This window comes from Nycticebus coucang, unplaced genomic scaffold (assembly GCF_027406575.1).
Source record: "Nycticebus coucang isolate mNycCou1 unplaced genomic scaffold, mNycCou1.pri scaffold_78, whole genome shotgun sequence".
Lineage (NCBI taxonomy): Eukaryota > Metazoa > Chordata > Mammalia > Primates > Lorisidae > Nycticebus > Nycticebus coucang.
In genome coordinates, this window is record NW_026515605.1 from 185,885 (window position 1) to 201,035 (window position 15,151).

Here is a 15,151-nt window from a genome sequence, read left to right on the forward strand (position 1 = left end):
ATCATAGATGAAACTCAGTTTAGCTGGATACAAGATCCTGGGTTGAAAGTTTTTTTGCTTTAGGAGATTAAAAGTTGATGACCAGCCTCTTCTTGCTTGAAAAGTTTCAGCAGAGAGATCTGCAGTTATTCTAATATTCTTACCTTTGTACGTTATAGTTTTCTTTCGCCGGGCTGCTTTGAGAATCTTCTCTTTCATGTTAACTTTAGTGAAGCTAATTATGATATGTCTGGGAGATGGCTTATTTTGGTTGAATCGTGCTGGGGTTCTGAAGCTGTCTGCTATCTGAATTTCAGATTCTCTAGGCATGTCTGGAAAATTTTCTTTCATAATTTCATGTAGAAGGGCCTCTGTGCCCTTGGCTGCCACTTCATCAGACTCCGAAATTCCTATAACTCTTATGTTATTTTTTTTCGAATTATCTGAGAGCTCTCTGAGTGAGTGATCCGTTTTTGCTCTCCATTTCTCTTCCTCTTTGAGAGATTGGGAGCGTTCGAAGACTTTATCTTCAATGTCAGAAATCCTTTCTTCTGCTTGCTCCATTCTGTTACTGAGGGATTCTACTGTATTTTTCATATCTTTGAGGGCTGTAAGTTCTTGTTTCAGTGTGTCTAAGTCTTTGGTGGTTTTGTCTTTAAATTCGTTAAATTCTTGAGACAATTTTTGAATTTCTCCTCGAATTCCTAATTCCATTTTATTAATCTTGTCTGCAAACCAAATTCTGAATTCGACTTCTGACATCTCAGCCAGTTGTTTATGAATGGGATCTTCAATCACATCTGCCGTATCTTTTCTTGGGGGGGTTGATCTATTCTGGTTATTCATGTTACCAGAGTTTTTCCGCTGATTCCGCCCCATGGTTTACTCCCTTTGGTTTTTCCCCTGGGGTTTTATCGAGGGCCCGTACAGTGTTGTGGCCTAACTGGGGCCCTGTCTGGTGTGGTGGAGCAAAGTGGTTCTGTCTTGTTTTCAGCTGGTTTCTGTTCGATCCTATTGCAACTTCTACTCTGGCTTGAAGTCTCAGCTGTGTGGAAAAATCAGCAATTAAGTCACCCCGCCTGCCCACCTCTGGCCCCAGTTGGAAAAGGAGAATCAAACCTTCCTACAATCGCACACCCAGGGCACCACCTGAAAAGTCCTCAGTCTATTAGCCCAGTTCAAAAGGTCCGAATCAACTGTCTCAATCGGCACTTGTCTCGGGTGGAAGGGTTCAAGAGGTCTCTGGGAACTGGATCACAGGGGCCTGGTGACTCCTCTGAGACAGCTCACCCCAATGCAGCGTGGAGTCAGGAGGAGCCACCCTGCAAACAGAGAAGTCTGGGAAGGTTGACGTCTCCTTCCCCACTTTGCCCCTCCGTCGGACCCAGTCACTGGTATCTCTGCAGATGGCTAACCCAGTTGCCTGCAGTGAACAGACACTCCAGGGGTTTGCACCTGCCTGAATCGTGAGGAAGTCTGCCAGGCCCCCACAGACTGCCGCTATCTAGCAGGAGGAGATGGGGCCTGACATCTTTGAGTGTTTGATGCAGGTGATGGGAAGGAGGTGTTCACTCAGGCTTAGCCCCGTCCCTGATGGATGCTGCTAACAGAACAGAACAGAACAGACAACTTTGTGAGGTTCTGTCTCTGTTCCTGTCGTCGCCTACAGGAGACGGGCTGTTTTGAGTTCAAACGTCTTTGCTGCTGGAGAATTGTGTCTGAACACCTCTCTGGGTCGGCCCCGCCCTGGAGGCTTCTGGGTTTGTGAGCCGCGTCACAGGTGGCCTCCTCTGGTTGCCCAGGGAGACAGGGGGTGTGGCCTCAGAATATCCAGAAGTGAGCGTTCTGCCGTTAAAGAAAAAACGGCTGTTGATCTACCTCCAGGGAACTGCTGCTCTGGTGTGGGCACTCAGGCGACCCTTTTCTCCTCTGTCCCGCGCCCCAGAGTCAGCATTGAGCGGCCACAGTTTGTGCTGGGTCCACACCCCTTAAGAGATCCCCCAAGAATCAGAACTCTTGGGGGATGGGCCCCCAGACCCCGATTGGGAGTGGGGCGGGGGGAAGCTAGAGTTTCATTCAGTTTCACGCAATACTACGGTCCGGGGAGGGCTCCTGCACTGCACCGCAGGGAAGTGCCGCCAAGGCTTGATTTCCCCTCAGCAGAGTGCCCTCTCCTCGCTCACGTGTCCCAGAGTCAGCGCTGACCTGACGCAGCTCAGGCACTGTGCACTCCCCTCGAGAAATCACCCAAGGAGCCGAACTCCTGGGAGATAGGCCCTCAGACCCCGAGTGAGAGTAGGGGCTCTTAGCTCTCAGCGGGGAGGCCAGAGTCTGATTCAGTCTTGGGCCCCGTATGCCCGGGGAGGGTTGCTGCACTGCACCGCAGGGAAGTGCCGCCAAGGCTTGATTTCCCCTCAGCACAGTGCCCTCTCCTCACTCACGTATCCCAGAGTCAGCGCTGACCTGACGCAGCTCAGGCACTGTGCACTCCCCTCGAGAAATCACCCAAGGAGCCGAACTCCTGGGGGATAGGCCCTCAGACCCCGAGTGAGAGTAGGGGTTCTCAGCTCTCAGCGGGGAGGCCAGAGTCTGATTCAGTCTTGGGCCCCCTATGCCCGGGGAGGGTTGGTGCACTGCACCGCAGGGAAGTGCCGCGAGGCGTGACTCCCCCTCAGCCCGGTGCCCTCTCCTCACTTGCGTGCCTCAGAGTCAATGCTGACCAGTCGCAACTCGGGGACTGTCCACTCCCCTTGAGAAATCACCCAAGGATCCGAAGTCCTGGGGGACAGGCCTCCGGACCTCAGTGGGCGGGATGGGAGCGCCGGGGATTCAGGGTTGCCGGCAAAGGATTCCCAAAGTTTTATTCAGCCCTATGTCCGGCAGGAGAACGCCACGGCACCCCAGTAGGGGAGGTAGGTCCAGTTTTTAGAAGGTCTCTCCCGTGGAGTGTAGTGGGAGGGCCTTTAATTTCTGCCCGCTTGTTCAATTGTGGGGCTCCAGAGCCGGTCTCATGGGGGAGGGGGACTCCCGTCCGCTTGGTGGTGGATTTTGTACCTTTTGTTTGCGTCCTTGTGATTACAACTTGCCTCAGCGGTGTTGATGTGCGTTCTTCAGCCTTCTCTCTTGGTGAGGCTCAAGTCCACCAGGATACTTACTAAATTCCTGTCCCTTAACTCTCCTTCTGGACGGGAGCCTTTGTTGAAAGCTGGCTTCAGTCCGCCATCTTGTCTCCCCTCTGTACTTTGTTTTTTATTTCAATATTTGCATGGTGTGAAAGCCGTTTTTGTACTAGCAACACATTTTCCTTATAGACAGCATAGTGGAGGGCAATGTTGCTGTAGATAACCTGAAGGTTGGGATTAGAGCCGTATTCCAGTAGAGAAACAGTACATCCCCTTTCCTGGCAATGTACAGCCTGTTGGCATTAGACCATGAAAGATCACAAATTCTAGGAATTCGAATAAACATTCCACAGGTTTCACCAACCAATTATATTTAAATGAGATAAATTCATTTTGGATCCATGTATTTTAATCAAATCCTCCTCATGCTGAAATAGTTATTACATACCTTCATCACAGGTGTCCTCTTTTCTCTGTCACAGATGTGAAGTTGGCACCATCTTTCCAGCAGGAGAATCACCACTGCTAAATGGCCTTTAGTACAGGCCAGATGGAGAGAAGTCCTATGAAAGAGAATTTTTAGAAAACTATAGTGCACTACCTCAAAACAAACAATGATTCATGCAGTTGTAAACATTAAATAGCATGTTATTATTCAAAGTAATTTTCTTGTGAAGAAGATACGTTATTTATTAGCTCTTATGGCTTACTACATTATTTGAGAGAAGCCTATTTGAATGGAAAGAGCTCGACCTATGGATGCAGTTCAATTTCAGCTTAAATCCCTACTTTAAGCTCTGTCACTTATTAGCTATGGCGTACCCTTTCTGTGCCTCAACTTCCTCCTTTATAAAATGGTGATGAAATAGTAGCCATCTCACAGGACACCATCAGGATACTTATGTGAAAATCTATGCAAAGTATTTAAAGCAGTTCCAAGAGCAAATGAAAGCTCAATAATTGTTAGATATTGTAAGAATTACTGTTACTACTATTTAACAACCGTTACTATAACTTAAAAAGAGAACACTTTAAGTAAAATGTTTAGGGCAATTCCAAGCACAAAAAAACAGCTCAATAATCATTAGATGTTATAAGAATTACTGTTACTACTACTTAACTACAGTGACTATTACTTAAAAAGAAAATATTTGAAATAAAATTATATAATTGTGGCTCCTAGCAGTAGGTTTTAAAAATTAAGAGATAGTATTATTTCAGTGATTGTCAGATGCTCATTTTCTCACATTTTAACATCTGTGACATTAAAATTCCACTTAAAATTGATTTCTTACAACGGTTACAGGCAGCATTCAAAAATCCTTTTATTGATACCAAAAATAATAGGGAATCACATAATCCCTTGGTGCTTTACATCAAGTGAAATGTGATACATATAAAAGGTATTGGGAAGATCTAGATATATGACCAGCATTTAAATAAGAACTTTTAGTTTCTAAGAACTCTTAGTTCTTAGAAGTTGTGTGGGGTCAGAGGGTTGAAACAACAAAAACAACAAATTTTTAAAACAAAGTAATTCTTTCTTTAGTTTTCAAAAAAACTTCAAGCCAGTGGGTGTGGTGGCTCACACCTGTAATCCTAGCTCTCTGGGAGGCTGAGATGGATGGACTTCCTGAGCTCAGGAGTTTGAGACCAGCTTGAGGAATAAATAGCAAGACCCCATCTCAAAAAACAAACAAACAAACTCAAAAACACACAACCCCTCCCCCAAAACCAATAAATAAATAAATCTTCAAGCCAAAGCAAACTCAGGATTCAAATGAATAGTAAGACTTATTTTATTCAATGGTTAGATGTATAGAATATATGTCCAATCCTATATTTTTCAGTGATTATTAGCATTTAAGATGTTATACCTTTTCAAAAGGGCAGTTAATTTTTTTTTTTTTATAATTTTCTACACTCAGAAATGCTTTTGTTTGAAAGGAGGGAGGAAAGACTTCAATTGAGATTAAGTCCTACCATTGTGATTTTAAATCTTTCAACTTTCTCAGGCTAGGCAGGTAAACAAGACTATTTCTAAGAATGGAAGGGTCCTGAGACATAAGCAGGACATGTCTGCTACATAATAGATATTCAAGTTATATTTGAAGAATAAATGGATTGAAGGAATAAATACAGTTGATAGTTCAATATATTTATTTATTTTTTATTTTTTTGGTAGAGACAGAGTCTCACTTAGTGCCCTCAGTAGAGTGCCGTGACGTCACAGGACTCATAGCAACCTCCAGCTCTTGGGCTTCCGCGATTCTCCTGCCTCAGCCTCCCGAGCAGCTGGGACTACAGGTTCCCACCACAATGCCCTATTTTTTCGTTGCAGTTCAGCGGGGACTGGGTTTGAACCCGCCACCCTCGGTATATGGGGCCAGTGCCCTATTCACTGAGCCACAGGTGCCACCCTATTTTAAAAGAAAACTCCGAGAAAGTAAAGCAATACTTTTGCAATACTAATAATCATTTGTACTTGCTACTTTTTATTTTCCTAAGGATACAAACTAAAATGATTACTCTATAATTGCTCACATATATCTAATAAATCTGTATGTAATAAAAACATGTCTGTAATAAAATGTGTACATAATAAAATCTACATGCACAGATAAAAAAGATTCTCTTTAGTCATGAAGAGGCTATGCCAATAAGAAAAATAAATTTAAATACAAAGAAATTATTTTTATCTGTGCAAGATCACATTCCTGCTCTCCCCAAGGATTATTTCATAAATAATAAACTTTTAATGGATGTTTTATACATGTTCATTGCAGAAATCACATAAAGAAAATAAAAAAAATTCACTTATAATACAAACGACTGGAAGTTACAAAGTTTTATCCCATTTTAGACATATTTTCTGCTAACACCAGACAAGTCTGTGTCTATGTATAATCAAATTGATCTTTTCTCACTGGATATACAAAAGTACACTGTCACATACCAACATCATATTGTATCTATTTCCCCTTTTGGTGTTTACCTATTATTCCATCCTATGGATGCACTGAAATTTAGCTACAAAATCAAATATACAGATTCTTATACATTGCTATTTTAAGGAGTGCTGACAAAAACAAATTGTATGTATCATTAATTAGTTACTAAAGATATTTTAGTACAATTAAACTGATGAGTAAAGGACATATATATATATATATATATATATATATTTTTTTTTTTTTAATGTGGTGCTGGCCACCAAATTATCTATTTGGAAAGTTATCGACACCTTAAACTTGAAGCAATAATCCTAATGCCACTGCTCTTTATCCTCACAAACTCTGTGGAGAGAAAACAGTTCTATTCCTTTTAATTTAAATTATTTCTCTAACCAGGAACAATTTTTTTCTATGTGCATACATCACTTGTAGAACTGCAAAAAAGTACTTTGCCCAATTTTAGATCTCTTGTCTTACCAATTCCAAAGAATTCTGTGTAAAAATGTGTTTTTATCTGATATAGATTGTGTATAAATATCATTGTAAGAATTTTGCAATGACATGATTGCAAGAGGGACTTTACCTAACAATTGCAATCAGTGTAACCTGGCTTATTGTACCCTCAATGAATCCCCAACAATAAAAAAATAAAATAAAATAAAATAAAATAAAATAAAATAAAATAAAGAATTTTGCAATGATGTTGGCTTTTCTTTTAATAATTCTTTCTACACACGGTTTGTTTTCGTTTTTATCTTGCTAAAACAACTTTTGAAATGCTTTTGACATCATCCTTAGGAAGGTCTTTGTCACTGTAAAAATGTACCTGTATAAATAGGCATTTGTATTTTCTTCTGGTACATTTCTCATTTTGTATGTTGAAAATTTTAATCTATATTCCATCAAGAACATATTTTTGTGATACAAAAATCTAGGTTTTCTCTAAACAGTTAATAGGCCTTTAGTTTACAAATAATTCATCTTTTCCTACAAATGTGAAATGTCATCATTAACAAGTTCTAAATTTTTACATATATCTGGGTGTTTCTGCATTTTCTATTCTGTCCCATTCACTTATCTTTTTTCTCTGTTAATAAACGATTAATTTGGGGGAGTGAATAATCTCTTTTGATATCTAGAAGGGCATGTATTTTTTCACTTCATTACAAACATTTTCTCATTGACTTCACAACTATAACTCAAAAGTTTTAAAACTTTGGGTTTTTATTTAGTCTACATAAAAGAAACAAGTTCGCATTTTGAGAAACGCAAATCTTCCTACTTATAAACATGAAACCATCTTCCCACTTCAGTTTCCTTACAAGGCCAGTAAAGAGTTTATATACACAGCCATAAATGGATATAAAATGGATACTGAATTTTATCTGAAGAAGTTTTAGCCCAGAAGTTGGGCCAAATTATTTCTCTCTTTATTCATCTTTCTATAGTATAGTGTTTTGAAGCGTGTACATTAAAAATAAAACATTGCAAGCCAGGTACGATGGCTCATGCCTGTAATCCTAGCACTCCGGGAGTAGAGGCAGGTGGATCACTTGAACTCAGGAGTTGGAGACCAGCCTAAGCAAGTGGGAGACTCCATCTCTAAAAATAGCCAGGCATTGTTGCAGGCTACTGTAGTCCCAGCTACTGTAGGAGGCTGAGGGAAGAGGATTGCTGAAGCCCAGGAGTTTGAAGTTGCTGAGAACTATATTGTCCCAGTACTCAACCCCAGGGTGACAAAGTGAGACTCTGTCTCAAACAGAAGAACAAACAAACAAAAGAATAAATAATACAAAAAAAAAAAACCTGCATATACTTAATTGTGTTAGAGATATCATTTTACAATTGTCAATAAAATCTCTAGAAGGTAAATGATGCGTGGATTGTAAACCTGCTTGTTTTGTTTTTGTGTTGTTGCTCATAAAAAAACCCTCCAAGGTTTCCCTGTCCCAGGTACCTGGGGAGAGAGGAAATCCCAGTCCCCTAGGGGACAGGAGGGAGGGCTGGCCCAGGAATGGGGGGAAGACAGGAGGGACGACTGGCCCGGGAAGGGGGATACCCCGCACCCCACCTCCCAGCTGGCCCAGCCACGGCCTCGGCCTCTCCCTTCCTAGTACCTGTTCTTCTTGTCTGTATCATCCACACCATTTTTTCACGGAGGAAAGGATCTGCTCCACTTTCTTTGCTCACCAGCAAAGGCCGCTTCCTGGATTTTTCTAAGATGTTTTTGTGGACGCAATAATAGGGACTGGAAAAGACACAGGGAGTGGAGTCTCCCTGGGGACTCCTAGATCTTCTTACTCTCCAACCCCCAAATTTTCTTCACTGCAGAAGCCATTGTATTGCCTGGCCTCTTGGCTTTCCACTGCCTCCTCACCTCCTGGGAGTCTGTGCTCAATCCAGGAAGCCCACGTGGTTAGTCAACAACGTCAGCGGAGCCTCAGGGCTCCCATCTCCTACCAAGTAAGGCGGAGAAAGCCGTTGAGCACAAGTGCGCACGCGCAGGGCAGGACCATGTCCCAGCACGTGTTCACAGGGGGCAAGCGCAGAGACCATTGGAAGCTCTTGCGGGACCGCCCATGGTGAGAATGTGGAAGCCAGCACCGGACCTAGTTCTCCCCGCTATGCCTCAGGGTCGCCAAGGGTGCTGACCTCAGCCTGCGGGCTGGACTGACGGTGCCAGCAGGCAAGTTCTCTTCTGCTGTGTAGTGGGGGCTGTGGCTGCAAGTGCTTAGCACTCAGGGGCTATGTTGGATTGTACTGTGATGGACATTCAAGTGCAGAGTCTTTTTTATAAAATGACTTCTTTTCCTTTGGGTAGATACCCAGCAGTGTGGGATTGCTGGATCCCAATGGTAGGTCTACATTTATTTCTTTGAGGATTCTAGACACTGTTTTCCTTAGAGGTGTTACTGATTTGCAGTCTTACTAACAGTATATAAGCATTCCTTTCTCTTTGAATACATACTAGAATCTATTATTTTTTGACTTTTTAATAGTGGGCATTCTGACGAGGTGTGATTGAGAGTTAAACAATGGGTACACACGGGCATAAAAAAAATTAGGGACATTGGCAGATATGAAGAACTCCCTTCAGCATATCTTGTAAACTACCTCAGACTCACTCTAGCCCAGGAGTCAGCAAGGTAGTCTGAACTACCTCAGACTTTGTTTGGGAAAGTCTTTATTACTCCTTCATTTCTGACAGCTTTACCAGGTAAAGTATCATTTGGTAGTTTTTTTTCTTTCAGCACTTACATATATACCACTCTTGGCCTGTAAGTTTCCTCCTGAGAAATCTGCTGCTGGCCTTTTTGGAACTTGCTTATACATGATATCTTTATTTTCTTTTGCAGGTTTCAAGATCCCCTCTTTGTCTTTTATTTTTCTTAAATTTTCTTAAAGCCAGGCAAAGATGAATAGGCAGTTTACAGAAAAAGGAATGCAAACACCCTGTAGGAAACGGAAATAGATGCTTAATTTAAATTCAAATAAACCACAGTAAGATACCAATTTCTTCACTCCTCAGATGGTTAAAGTTTTAAAGATGGAGAGTGCAGGCATTTACCTTCCTGCACCGATAAAATCAGACCTAAAGTACCCAACTAACATCTCGGAGATTAGGATCTGGGAGAAGCACACCTGAAGCCCAATGCCAGATAATTTTATTGGGAGGGAACATGACAAGGAGAACACAAAATCGGAGCAGAAATAACCAACTTCTTAGAGAAACCAATTATGAGGAAGACTGCAGTGATGAAGACACTGCCTGTGCACTCCTAGGCGGTCAATTTGCTGAGGGGATGATCCATAGGTCGCCCACATCCTGCGAACTCTGCCCCCAGAAGGGACCGGGCTAGAGGAAAGCGCAGGTGCACAGCACCGCAAAACCGGGCAACCACCGGACCAGGCGTGCGTCTGTGGCCACCACGGACCGCCAGGGCTTCCTTCCAGTTGAGAGAAGGCCTCGCCCACAACTCCGGCCACGAGCTTCTGTGCTGGTCTCCCAGGAACTGCAGCCGCTGAGCCCCAGCCCGCCCGCCCTTCCCGCCCCACAGAGGCCGGAAGGCCAAGAGCGCCTCCCCGCCCGCTGCTCCCCGCCTGCAGCTGCCGACCTCCACGCCGGCACCCCACGTCCCCGCAGCGCCCGGCGCCCCAGCGAGCCGCAGGTTGGGCGCGTGGCGTCGGCCCGCGGGGCTGGGATCGACTCAGACCGGAGCGCCTGTGGACCCGCGACCTCCTTGGCGGCTTCCACCCCACCGCTGTTTTGTGGGACTCCACCGCCTGGAGGCAAGAGAAGACGCGGAGACAGCCACGGGCCAGGCGGATCTGCTGCCTAGGGCGTCGGGGACAGAGGAGCGGGGGGTGCGGAGACAGCTGGGGGACCCGCGGCCTCCTGTGCCTGGCGCTGGCCCAGACGCTGGGCTCCCAGGGCTCTGTTTGGGGATGGGACAACAGTTCAAGTGGGAAATTAAACAGAATTTATTTTTTAGGGGAGGGATGAAAAAGAAAGGGAAACTCAAAGGATGGGGGGCTTCAAAGGTGGCCATCTCTGTCAGGTGGTGAAAGGAGCCAGTCGGACTGAAACGGTGTCCCGGGACAGGCACTGACCACCTGAACTCCTGACCCCTGTACGGAATGGCTTTGGAAGAAACCGCAGCTTCTCTAGGAGGCAGCCTGACAGGGTACAATGTGTATTTCCTCCAGCGGTTTTTGGGAGTTCAGTCACTCTGTATTTTTGTCAGCACTTGATATTGTCAACTTTCTTAATTTTAGCAATTGTAATGGTATTTCCTTGTGGTTTTTTCTTATTTTAATTAATTAATTAATTAGTAGAGGTTGGTCTTCCTCTGTCGCCTTGGTTAGAGTGCACTGTCACAGCCTGAAACTCCTGGGTTCAAGTATCCTCCAGGCTCAGTCCCCTGAGTAGCTAGGACTAACAGGCCTGTGCCACCCTGTCCAGCTAATTTCTTTGTTTTTTTGTACAGATGAGGTTTCCCTGTGTTGCTCAGGCAACTCCTGGACTCAAGAGTTTCTCTGCCTTGGCCTCCCTCAGACACTACTATGTCCAGCCTCCTGGTTCTAATTTGTTTGGTGAAGCATCTGTTCAAATCTTTTGCCCATTAATGAGATGGCTTGAATTGTTATCTAAGAGTCCTTTGTGTATTTGAGTTCTTTATTATGTTTTATAGCATGTTCTTTATTAGTTGTGTGTTTTGGGATCTTTTCCACCAGTCTGTAGCTTGACTTTTCATTTTATTAAATGCCTTTTGAAGAGCTAAAGTTTTTACTTTTGGTGCAGTTTGTCCATTTATTTTCTTCTACACAGTTCATGCCTTCTTTGTCCTACTTAAGAACTCTTTGCCAAGTGCAAGGCTACAAGATAGATTTTGTAACCTGTCATCTGGAAGTTTTATAATTTTAGGTCTTTGTTATAGTTCACAGGAATTATTTTATTTATTTTTATTTATTTATTTTTTTTGGTTTTTTGGCCGGGGCTGTGTTTGAACCCACCACCTCCGGCATATGGGACCGGTGCCCTACTCCTTGAGCCACAGGCGCTGCGCAGGAATTATTCTTTATAGGGTGTGGTAAGAGCAGAGGTTCATTTTGTATCCTTATGAATTTCCAGTTGTTCCAGTCTGCCTGTCTCCATTGAATTACCCTGGCGACTTTGTCAAAATTCATTTGGTCATATATTAGAACCACAGGACCAGCCCAAACCTACTCTGTTGCTAACACAATGTTTTGTGGGACTCCACAAAACTATTACATGTAGTCTGAGCATGTGCAATAAAGAAAGCTTTGACCTGTAATAATACCTGGGACCATTTCTTCCCTGTGGAATTAAGAAGACCAGGATATGATCCAAACATGAGTGCCAGAACCCTATCAGAAGTGAGGAGTCTGTTGGCAGAGAAAATCTGGGGCTAAAATCCTCCTCACCATAGTTTACCATGAATGACTGAATTTGAAGTTCTCCAATCAGACCATCCTAAGCCAGCATGCCTAATACTTCCCCTTGCCCTTTGACCTTTCAAAACTTGTCTCAGTCTTTCTTTAAGGCTGCATAATATTCCATGGTGTACATATACCACAATTTATTAAACCATTCGTGGATCCATGGGCACTTGGGCTTTTTCCGTGATTTAGCAATTATGAATAGGGCTGCAATAAACATTCTGGTACAAATATCTTTGTTATGATGTGATTTTTGGTCTTCTGGGTATATGCCAAGTAGAGGAATTACAGGATTGAATGGCAGAATGTATGATGTCCCATGATCATATCAATGTACACAGCTATGATTTAATAAAAAAAAAAAAAAAAAAAAAACTTGTCTCAGCCCCCAAGCTAGGGAGGTAGTTTGAGCAATGCCTTTCCATCTCCTTACTGGTTAGCCTCACAATAAAGCCTGTCTTTTTTGGTTTGTTTGTTTTGTTTAGAAGGCCCTGGCCGGGTTGGAACTGGCTACCCTGATTGCACGCGGCTGGCACTCTTACAACCGAGCTACGGGCGTCCAGCTGAAGCCTGTCTTTTCTCAAAAACTGATGCTATCATTTTGGTTTCTATGGTCATTGAGCAGTCATCCCATTGTTCTACAACAATTTGATTGGATTTATTTCTCTATGTTCTGAGACATAGCTAAATGGAACACATAAAGATCAACATCACACTGTTTTATATAATGTAGATTCAAAGAAAGTCTTGAAATCAGTTCATAGAAGTGCTCCAAGAAACACTATACTTTTTCAATGATGTTTTGACCATTCTAGGTCCTTTGCTTTTTCATATACATGTTAAGATTGGTTTGTCAATTTCTACATGGACTGCAGGGATTTTGATTGCAATTGCATTAAATTAGATCAATTTAGAAGAATGACACGGTTCTTCTGTCCATGAACATTATCTCTCTCATCATTAGTTTCAATCTTCTTTAATTTCCTTTAGCAACATTTTATAGTTTTCAGTGTACATCAAAAATATTTTGTTTAATTTGTCCTGAAATCCTTTTTGATATGGCAAATGGTATCAATTCAAATTTAAATGTATGATTGTTCTGAGTATATAAAAATGCAATTAATTTTATATACTTACCTGGAATCCCTTGTATTTTTTGTATTTGCTTAATAGTTCTAGTAGGTTTCTTTTGTAAATCTTTAGAATCTTGTGTAGGTGATTATGGAGTCTACAAAGAAAACAGTTTTATACCTTCCTTTCTAATTTGTACGCCTTTTAAAATTTCCTTGTTGTATGGACTGGTACCTTCAGTACAGTATTGAATAGAAGTGATGAGAGGCATTATTGCCTTGTTACCGATATTAGTAAGAAAACAGTCATTCACCATTAAGTATGAGGTTAGAATTATAGGCTGTATGTGGTCAAAAAAGTTTCCTCTGATGCTAGTTTGCTAAGAGTATTTATCATGCATGAGTGGGTATTGAATTTTGTCAAATTTCTTTTCTGTCTTGGCTGAGGCAATTCCATAGTTTTTCTTCTCCATTAATATTGTGAAATATAATTAAATTTCAAGTGCCTTTTTGGGCTAAACCCAATAGTCATGAGGTATTATCCTTTCTATATTTTGTTGGATATGTTTTATATGTTCAAATCTGTAAGGGGTTTTTATGGCTATGCTAATGAAAGATTATTATTGTCCTTTAATATCTTTGTCTGGTTTTAGTATTAGGGTAATGCTGGTGTCATAGAACTAATTGGGAAGTGTTTCCTCTTCCTCTGTTTCCTGAACCAAAGTGTGAAAGATTGGTACTATTTCTTCCTTAACTGTTCAGTACAATTCATTCCAGAAGTCAGGTATTTGGAGAGCCCTAATATCCTATATATAATGATTACCCTTTCACTTAAAATTCAAATAGCATAAATTTGGCCCTTCATTCCATTGATGAAGGAAACCAAAGTCCAGTCTGCTGGGGCTTGTATTTCTGCCAGCCACCTCACATTCCAGTGCCCTTGTGGAATTCTCTACTTCTGTTCTACGTCTGTCCTCAGATGATTCCTGCCCACATCAGCACCCAGTGTGGACTTGCCTCATAGTCTTTGATTTCCCAAAGTACCACTAACACAGGCTTCTGTGAATGGTGTGGGGCAACAGTAGGTATGTAAAGAATACCTTACAGTTTGTTTCTTATGGTTAAAGAAAAATGATCAGCGTGTGCTTTCACAAATCGCGGTTTATTGCCATGCAAAGATCTTCTTCTTTTTCCCCAGTGATTAGACAAGGGAGTTCACTCCAGGTTCACATCACAGCAAAACATTTATCACTTGGGTAAGCAAACTATGCAAGTGTTTGAAATCATTTTGAAGCCACATAACAGTTTTAAATTTAATATTAGATGGAACTGGTCTGCAGAATTCATTGCCCATTTCCCATTGTAGTTACATCAGTCCATAAATTTGCTTTGTAGCCATGACACTGAGACATATGTCATCCTCGTCACACCTCCTCAGCTACAATTAGAAAGGAGCTCTTGGATGGGCTATTTTTATATCTACATTTAGAATGGTTCTTGGAACATAGCACTAAATATAAGTATTCAATGAATTAATGAATCCCATAACATTCAGAATTTTCATTAAATTTTTCAGCAGTGTGCTAAACTCAAAACTCTGTAGACACATTCCAAATATAAAATATACATCTACATAACAGAAAAACATATTAAAATTCATTTGTTTTGTTTACTTTTTCAAACTTCAGTATGTCTTTCATTCTTGCAGTGTTTATTAGAGGTATGGTATTTTAAAAAATATGTATTGCTTTAAATATTCACTTTATTTTAACTTAATTAATTAATTCATTTTTTTTTCTTTTTGAGACAGAGTCTCAGTATGTTGCCCTCAGTAGAGTGATGTTGTGTCACAGCTCACAGCAACTTGCAACTCTTGGGCTTAAGCGATTCTCTTGCCTCAGCCTCCCAACTAGCTGGGACTACAGGCGCCTGCCACAACACCTGGCTATTTTTTTTTGTTGAGGTATTAGTTGTCATTATTTAGCAGGCCCAGGCCAGGTTTGAACCCGCCAGCCCCAGTGTATGTGGCCAGCACCCTAACCACTGACCCATGGGAACTGAGCCT

At 42.0% G+C, this 15,151-nt stretch overlaps 1 long non-coding RNA gene across 3 annotated transcripts in view; it reads right to left on the reverse strand.

The window, feature by feature from the left end:
* The window catches only part of LOC128579633 (uncharacterized), a 136,401-nt gene that overhangs the window by 94,259 nt on the left and 26,991 nt on the right, over window positions 1-15,151 (reverse strand). For all 3 annotated transcript variants that reach the window (XR_008378235.1, XR_008378234.1, XR_008378233.1), the window contains exon 2: window positions 3,550-3,664. This is a non-coding gene — a long non-coding RNA (uncharacterized LOC128579633). The remainder of the gene's footprint in view (window positions 1-3,549; window positions 3,665-15,151) is intronic.